The 8141-nt window shown below is 42.9% G+C and overlaps 1 non-coding gene across 1 annotated transcript; it reads right to left on the reverse strand.

Annotated features, from left to right (window-relative positions):
- Positions 1 to 8011: 8011 nt before the first annotated feature.
- LOC125996870 (small nucleolar RNA SNORA22) lies at positions 8012 to 8141 on the reverse strand. Its single transcript, XR_007491533.1, has one exon. It is a non-coding gene; the product is annotated as a small nucleolar RNA SNORA22 (small nucleolar RNA).

Here is an 8141-nt window from a genome sequence, read left to right on the forward strand (position 1 = left end):
AAATCTTTGGTCTGGATTACAGAACTGAGAATGCCAAGTATAGAGGTCATGGGAGGGTATATAAGAATGTGGACTTGACATAACTAATAAGAATATTGGTGGAGAGCATGCAGGCAGTTTGGTGATGGTGAGGTTAACTGTGTACAACAAACTCACAAATGTTAGCACTGTGTAAACACATGGTCAAAACTACAATAAATAAATAGACATTAATAAAAACTTGTCATGGACTGGAGAACTTGTATGGTGGATAAGACACTTGACTTTTTTGCATGGAGCCAACCCTGCTCAACCTCTAATACCATATATGATCCTCTGAACCTCCCAGTAGTGATCCCTGAGAGCAGAGCCAGCTCCAAGTAGAATTGGATGAACAAAATAATTAAATTAAATTAAATGTTTGTCAATGGGAGTGGGGAAGCAACCTTGAGACAGTGGTGGAACATCACTAATATAGCAGTAGTGATGGAGATGGGGCATCATATACTTGAAATTCCATCATCAACAGTATTGTAAATCATGGTACCTAAATAAAAATAGAAGAGAAAAAATATCAAATCTTTCAGAGCTTCAGGTTCCTCATCTGGGAAATAAGAATGTTCAAAAAAGGCAAGGTGGATAGAGAAATATTTAGCACAGAATTGACATAGGACCACCAGCCTCTCTCCCCATACACACACACAGGAGATACAAAAGAATCATGATAATAATGATGTTCCTTATGGAAACAAGCTCTGGATGGCACATAATCAGAATGGGGAGTTCCAGAATCCCCTTCTGAAAGCTTTTGCCCCATTGCTTTCAATGTTCATTGCCCTGTTTTGCCACTTTTTAATGCCACATTGCCACTGGCTATGGATGCCCTGGATTTTGAAATCCCCATAAATAGGAGTTTTGTTTTTGTGTAAACTAAGATACAAGACTAGATTCACATCCTGAAAACCAAATATCTCTAGCCATCAGAACATTTTTTCTGGATCAGAAGCAAGTCTCTTGGGTCCATTTTAGAAGATGGAATTTCCTATTTAGGGTCCAGAGTAGGTTTTTGCAGAGGGGGCCTTTAAAGGGGATGTTCTTGGCTAGAGAGATAGCAGAGAGGTAAGGCACTTACTTGTCTTGCCTGCAGCTGGCCGTGGTTCAATCCTTAGCACCTTTTGGGGACCCCTGAGCACCATCAGGATTGCTCCTATGAGCACAGACAGAACCAGGAGGAAACCCTGAGTACCTGGGGTGGGGTGGGGTCGGTGTTCTTTAGGAAAGATCAGTTGACTAGAAACAGAGAGAAGGGAACAAACAGTGAGAGGAGCAAGAAACAAAGCAAGCCTTGGGGCCAGTAGGAACTAAGGGACAGACTGGGGAGAGAGTTTGGGTTGAGGGTTCCATCCACGCCTCCGACTGGAGAGGTGGGGTCTCTTTAGGAAACTACCTGGTTTGTACTCCTCGGAGTTTTTCCAATGCCATGTGGAACTGCCAACATTTTCCACATTAAGAACAAATCAAAAGAAATTTTTCACTAAAAGCTTGAGTTAGTGGAAGGGAACGAAAGCAAATCAAATTCATGCAAAACGAGAGGAAATTAATTTTTAAGAAGTCCAACCAAACACCCTGTAATTTTCAGTGATTTCCTTTCAGGGAAACTGTGACCACTGTCACTATAAACAAAGTCGAGAATAAATAAATAAAAAGGGAAAGAAGGTTGTGTGTGTGTGTTTTTTTCTCCCTCCCTCCCTGATGGATGGTTTATGGAGGCTTCGGGATAAAAGTCCACCCCTAATTGTTCCCAGATGGTGCCTGCCTCTGCGGCAGCAGCTTCGGGGGGTTTCTTACACGCCTCTGCCCCAGGCTGCCCAGCACATGGGGTTGCCAGGATCTGGACCCTGGTCCCTTTGCCTGTGGTTGCAGCCAAAGAAGAAGGGCAGCAGAAGGTCGCAGCCACAGGCGGGAAGGACAGACAGCCACAAAGCCCTGTCACCAGCATGTAAATGACGAACACCCACGTCAGCACCCAAGTCTTCTTTCAGAGCTCTGAGCCCATGTCTGGCTCTGACACCGAGCCTGGGGCTTCCCAAGGGCATTCTCTCTGCAGCCACCTCCCTTGTAGTGCTAGCTGCCATGATCTTTGAACCCAGTCTGGTCCTGACCCCCATGGAGAGGACCTGACAGGCTGATTTAGCTCCTTATTCCAGAGGCTGCGGCCCTTCCTGCGTGTCATCACCCCTGTGGCTTCCAGACTCACCCCTTTCCAAAATGTTCGTGATCATTGGAGAAACAATCAAGTGTCTATGTGCTTTTGAGGCTAGAAGAAAGGTTTGAATCCCCTCACTTCGTATGGTCCCCCTGTGCACCCCACCACCACCAGTTTCCCTGCTGCTGGCCTGCTGCCATTAGCACGTGAGTCCAGGCCTGGGGGATCACTTGTGGAGCATCTCTGGTCTCCCCCACTCCCAGCTTCCCCCATTGAAAAGCGAGTCTGGCATGTCACGGGAAGCCATTCTCTCTCGTGACTTTCTCATTCCTCCAATAGAGGGTTAGCAGAAGTTCATCCTAATTCTGTACCAGGTTCCCACTGTTTGACCTTCTCCTCCAAGTATATTTTAGGAAAAGGTGCTTCTACCAAACTAGTTATTCTTTTTGTATTCAAGATGATGAAGGCTTTTCTCTTTCTTTCTTTTCCTTTTTTTTTTGGGGGGGGGGGCACACCTGGTGGTGCTTAGGGGTTACTCCTAGCTCTGCAACTCAGGGTATCACTCCTGACAGGCTCAGGGGACCATCTGAGGTGCTGGGCATCGAACCCAGGTCAACTGCATGCAAAACAAATAGATGCCTTAGTACTGAACTATTGCTCTAGTCCAATGAAGGCCTTTTTTTTATAAAGAACTTGAAAAATCAGAATCACTAAATATCACTTGCAGCCATTGCCCATTTCTTGCAAAGCAAATATTATGATGTATTGGGGTAAATGAATCAGAAACAGATGGATCACATTGATGATCTAAAATGCACAGAATCGCAACCCAGAGCAAATTAAGAGGCAGGAAGATTTTGGGTTTCCACGAATCCAAAAGGAGCTTGAGCCACTGGGTTGAGCCGAGCCATCAACCTGTGAGTGTCCAGAGCGGGACTTACATGCCCTCTGGTGTGCTCGATTATTGGAAACAGGGAGCTACTCTCAAATTTCTGAAAGACAGATTTCGAAAATGAGCCACTCAGATGTCCAATCAACCTTCTGCGTTATTCCCTTAGTGCACATGGCCCCATGGAAGATGGAAATTAGTTTGGAGATAACCAGTTGCTGGGTTTGGCATCCATTCTGCAACAGTTACATGTGTGATTGGTGGGGTTGGGAGTGTGTTGGGAGAGGTGCCCCCCACCCCCCAGGCTGAAAGATCAGTGGTTTTAACAAGAATGTGAAAATACTTTATTTTGTGACAAAGTTGCTCTAGGCTAAGCAAATCGGTTACAGATTCTCTTGAAATCTGTCCGGACTTCCAAAGCCGAAGAAAGGGGGCTGGGGGCTTTAGGATTTTACTGAGCCCCATATTGAGAATGAAGGTAGAGATGACCAGTTTTAGAATGGCTTTTTTCTACTCAAATGGTGGGGGCTTCTTGGTTATCTTGGGGTTGTTAAGGGGAATACACCAGAGAGCGATTGCCATCTTCTTGGTTCTGCTCTGTGGTGTTGGCTGCGGTGTCCTGAAGCCCCCCCAGGGGGGACCCGGCCAGCAGGAATTAGCTGGAAAGGCTTCTCAGACAACCGCACTCCTATTTTGCTGAGTAGAAGAGCAACCACACCTGTAAAAAATCTGAAAGAGGTTAATAATAAAGACCCAAGGCAGCGTCTCACTGTTCAAGGGTACCTTTATTGGCTACAGTTCCTTCTTATATAGTGAAGGAGAAGGGGGCAGTACAAAGGTGATGTCAGTCATACTTTTGGCGCGAAGGCCCATACAAGGCAAGGATATATTTCAGGTTTCAAGGAACAAAGAAATTTAGGCATTCTCTAAATAAGGAAGTGGGCAGTGGGTCTAGGGGGGCTGGATGACCTTCAAGTTATGATGAACGTGCTGTTTCCATGGAAATTTCTAGTGACCTTCCAGCTGCATTCCTAATTGCTTAACTATCAGGAGGTGGTGCGAGATGTGCCTGCCTCAGTGATCTTGAACAGACAATGTAGCATACACTTATTGATAATAGCCTAGTTCACTCCGAAATGTGGTCTTAAGGAGTGAGGCCTAGTTTCTGATAACGGTACCGGACAGTGTTGCTCTCCTCCGGGCTAGAGTTAATTATATCTACAGTTGCACATTCCTTTCTCTATAGCTCAAAAACTTACAGCAAGACTGCAAAATAGCTTTTAGGTGAAAAGCTGGAATATGGCAGAAAGAACAGCAAAATGGCCTCAAACAAGTCAGTCCCCAACATCTCCCCCTTTCTCTTCTAATAAAAGAAGGAAAGTCGTGAGCGGGTGGAAGAACCGTGTCTTAGGCATACAAGGTTTGACCAGGTCGGACACGGCCAAAGCCGCAATTAAAAGGTGGCTACAAACGCCGTGGGTGTGCACAGGGATCCGAATTATGCGCTGTAGCCTTTTTGGGCCGTGCCCTAACTGGGACCTTGCTAATCCCGTCGTAGGTGTCTCCACAGCCAAGAGCACAAGTGCCGGAGCGAGCTCCGCTTGTTAGCTATGCGCTCTATCTCCTGGAAACTTAGTGGCTGGAAAGGCGGCTTGGTGACTAAAGCCAAGTTTTCACAGGAGTCACGCGGGGTTAGACGCTGGTAGTTAACCTGAATAGAGGTTTTTGTCTGTTCATCTACCTGGTTCTTAATAAAGGCAGTGATTTTGCGGAAAATCCATGGGCCAAGAGAAAAGAGCAGCATGAGGCTAATAAGAGGGCCCACAACGGTGGACAAGATTGTGTGGAACCAAGGAGAAGAGAAAAACCAGCCCTGGTACCAGCCTTGTTCTTCATCGAAATGTTTTTCAAAATCTTTTATACCGTCACCAATGTGTTGAACGCTATTCCTAACTAATCCAGGTTTATCTTTGAAAATACAACATTGTTCCTTAAGGGCTACACAGACTCCCCCCTCTTACATAAGGGCAAAATATAGAGCACGACGATTTTGGAGAACAACATCAGCAAGGGAACTAATAGTATCTGTGAGAAATTGCAGACTAGTTTTGATTTCATTAATGTCTTGTTCCACTGCTTGAGTAAGAGTGCGGAAATTGGATTGAGAGGATACAAGAGAGTAGATACCAGTGCCAGCGCCAGTAGCGCCAACAGCAAGGAGCACTGCAAGTGTAATGGAGGTGAAGGGCTCACGGCATTGTCGAGAAAGGGATTGAGAAGAATAGGAATAGGGTGAGGCGGCAGGAGAGGGAAAGATATGTTCTGAGTGAATGGTGATTTTTGGAATGAGAATAACGAGAATACAGTAATCATGTGAAAGGAGGAAAGAAGAACGAATGACAAAAGGAGTAAGACCAGAAGCACAGGCAAAATAAGTACCATTGGGAGCTAACAGATAGGGTTGTGAGGAGGAAGAATTGTAGATGTTAATAGTTTCGTTGCACACGTCAAGTAATTGGCTAGGAAGCAGGGAGTCGTTAGGCTTAATGCAGAGGCCAGAGCCTACGACTTGACCGACTGTAATGCCATGTTGAGGTTGTGTGTTCCAACGGAGGTCAGAGGGGTTGGAGGTAGAGGAAAGGTTGCCAAACACTGCAACACCTTCATAGAAAGGAGGTTGAGGAGAAAAACAAAGCTAACATCTTTCATAGGCAGGATTTGTAAGGGCAAGAGCAGAAGCATTTATGAGATTGAGAATAACCTGAGAGGACGGAGAAGGACCTGAAGGCATAGTGAGCTGTCTGAGAGAAGGAGAGGCAGATGGAAGAGGATAAGGAGGAGAAGGCATGTGTGATGGACCTGAATGAGGATGAAGAAAGGTGTTAGGACCAACGGCGAGGGGGTGAGAATTCGGCAACTGTTTAAGTAAACGGAGGGAAAAAAGAAGTCCAGGGTCGGTACGCCTAACGTAAAGTCTGAGTCCCCATTGTACGGGTTGAGTCCAGTGATGCTGACGTCCAGCAGCAGTAAATTCGATGATGAGGGGGTTACACCAACCACGGGTAGCAGAGGATGCATCACAGTTCAGAAAAGGAGGAGTTGGGGGGCGTGAAACGGTGATGAAGTCCCAGGAGGAAGAGGGTTTCCAATAAGCAGTTCCGGTGGTTTCACAGCCCCAGGAGGCGCAAAAGTGTTGGTTATGAGCGCCACACTTATAGTCGCTGGAACGGGGCCGGTGGTGACTAGGGCAGACGTAGAAGGTGGTGAAGGGGTGGCGTAGTACATCACGGCGAATAACAGAGTTGCAGCCACCGCTAGCAGGGGAGTAATAGTCATCGGGGTCAACAGCACGAGGTTGAGGCAGGCGGAAATTGGAGGTGCCCCAGTATAGGCTTGCACCCATGGTTAGGGCACAAAGGTCGACTTGCAAGACCGGCCAAGGGATGGAGGTAGAGAGGATGGAGGTTGTTGGTGGCATCGGTGGGCATCCAAGGCAGCTAGGCAGAGTGTCTAATTCAGCATTGTCAAAGGTGGAGTCAGTTAGAAACAGGTTTGCAGGAATGGCGTCTAGCAGGAGGTTTATAAGAAAACAGCTTGGCAGAAGGCAAAATGGTTACTTCATATAAAAATTAAGAATTTGCAGAAAACATTAGCAATTTACATTACACTAGTTATTTTTGAATACCACGGGAATGCTATTTGACCTCTGTTAGACTTTGGCATAAAAGAAAATTTATAATTAACAATTGCTAATTAAAAAAATTTTTTAAACTGAATATAAAGGATTTTTCTTAAACTTCTAGTTATTATGTTAAAGCTGGATGCTATTTTTTAGCCATAAATACATATTCTATAGGCTTGAACTTACACATAGCAGGAAAGCCAGGTGACTGCAAAGTCCAGAAATTCTCCAGGGAAAAGTTATCCCCGATGGCCATTGAGAAATCTGGGGTTTGCCATCCCTCACACTTTCCGCCATGTTCTTAGAAGGACAAAGCTAGCTTAATACATAATTTTTAACACATGATTTTTAATTGTAAGATGCCAGTTTGTGAACTGACCAGACTGAACCAGGTTGAAAAAATTAATTGAAATTTAAAAAATGGATAAGGCTTTAAAAATTGTATTATTATAAAATGTAGAGATAACAAATAAACAGACAAAACAAAACAACACTAAACACAACATTTTACACTTGTGGCCACTTTCATTCATCACAACAGACACATAAACAGACAAAAGGATTGATTTAAGACTTATTTATAAAAAATTGACAAGCGCTTTTAAATATTTAGCTAACATGTTTGTGAGAAGAAGAGAAAAAAAAATTTTGTAGAAAAACTTTTTTAGTTTTGAGAAGTACTTAATGTAGATGGAGTGGAACTTTGCTGAAAATAAATTTTAAGGTTTAGATTTAACACAAAACATTTTTAAAACAATTTTAATTTGAAGTTTAAAACATTAAGTAAAATGGTTAATGAGCACTGTAGAAGGAGTCTCTACTTGGAAGTATGAAATGATTTGCTGTAAATGAATAGGTTTTCTTTAAATTGGTTTTGCAGTAGAACAGTAAGACAGCTGCAATAAAGTGTTAAAATTTTTATGATTAAACACAATAGCATGAACTATGATTATTAAAGGTATAAAAAACTGATTTTAAAAATACAAACAACTGTTTTTACTATGAAGACTTTATGTGAATAATTTGTAAAAAATATTATATACTAAATTAACTAAATGCTTAGATTATTATAAAATATAGTTAAAGACATCTGATACATTTACACACTTAGAACTTAAGACTAAAATTATATTTAATACTAGTTAATTTGCTTATAAAGTTTAGTTACTTTTATATATTACTTATAAAATTATATATAATATATTTTTCATTTATATTATTTTTTTTTACTGCGACACAAATATACAGATTTGTATAATGTGCTGATATTTTGAATGCACTTAAAATAATAGTTTTTTCAATGCAGAAATAAAGAACAACCATTGCTGTAGCACAAAGTTAAAACTAAGGGTACTATAAAGCACACCTAGGTGTTTACTGTGCAT

This window comes from Suncus etruscus, chromosome 18 (assembly GCF_024139225.1).
Source record: "Suncus etruscus isolate mSunEtr1 chromosome 18, mSunEtr1.pri.cur, whole genome shotgun sequence".
Taxonomy (NCBI): domain Eukaryota; kingdom Metazoa; phylum Chordata; class Mammalia; order Eulipotyphla; family Soricidae; genus Suncus; species Suncus etruscus.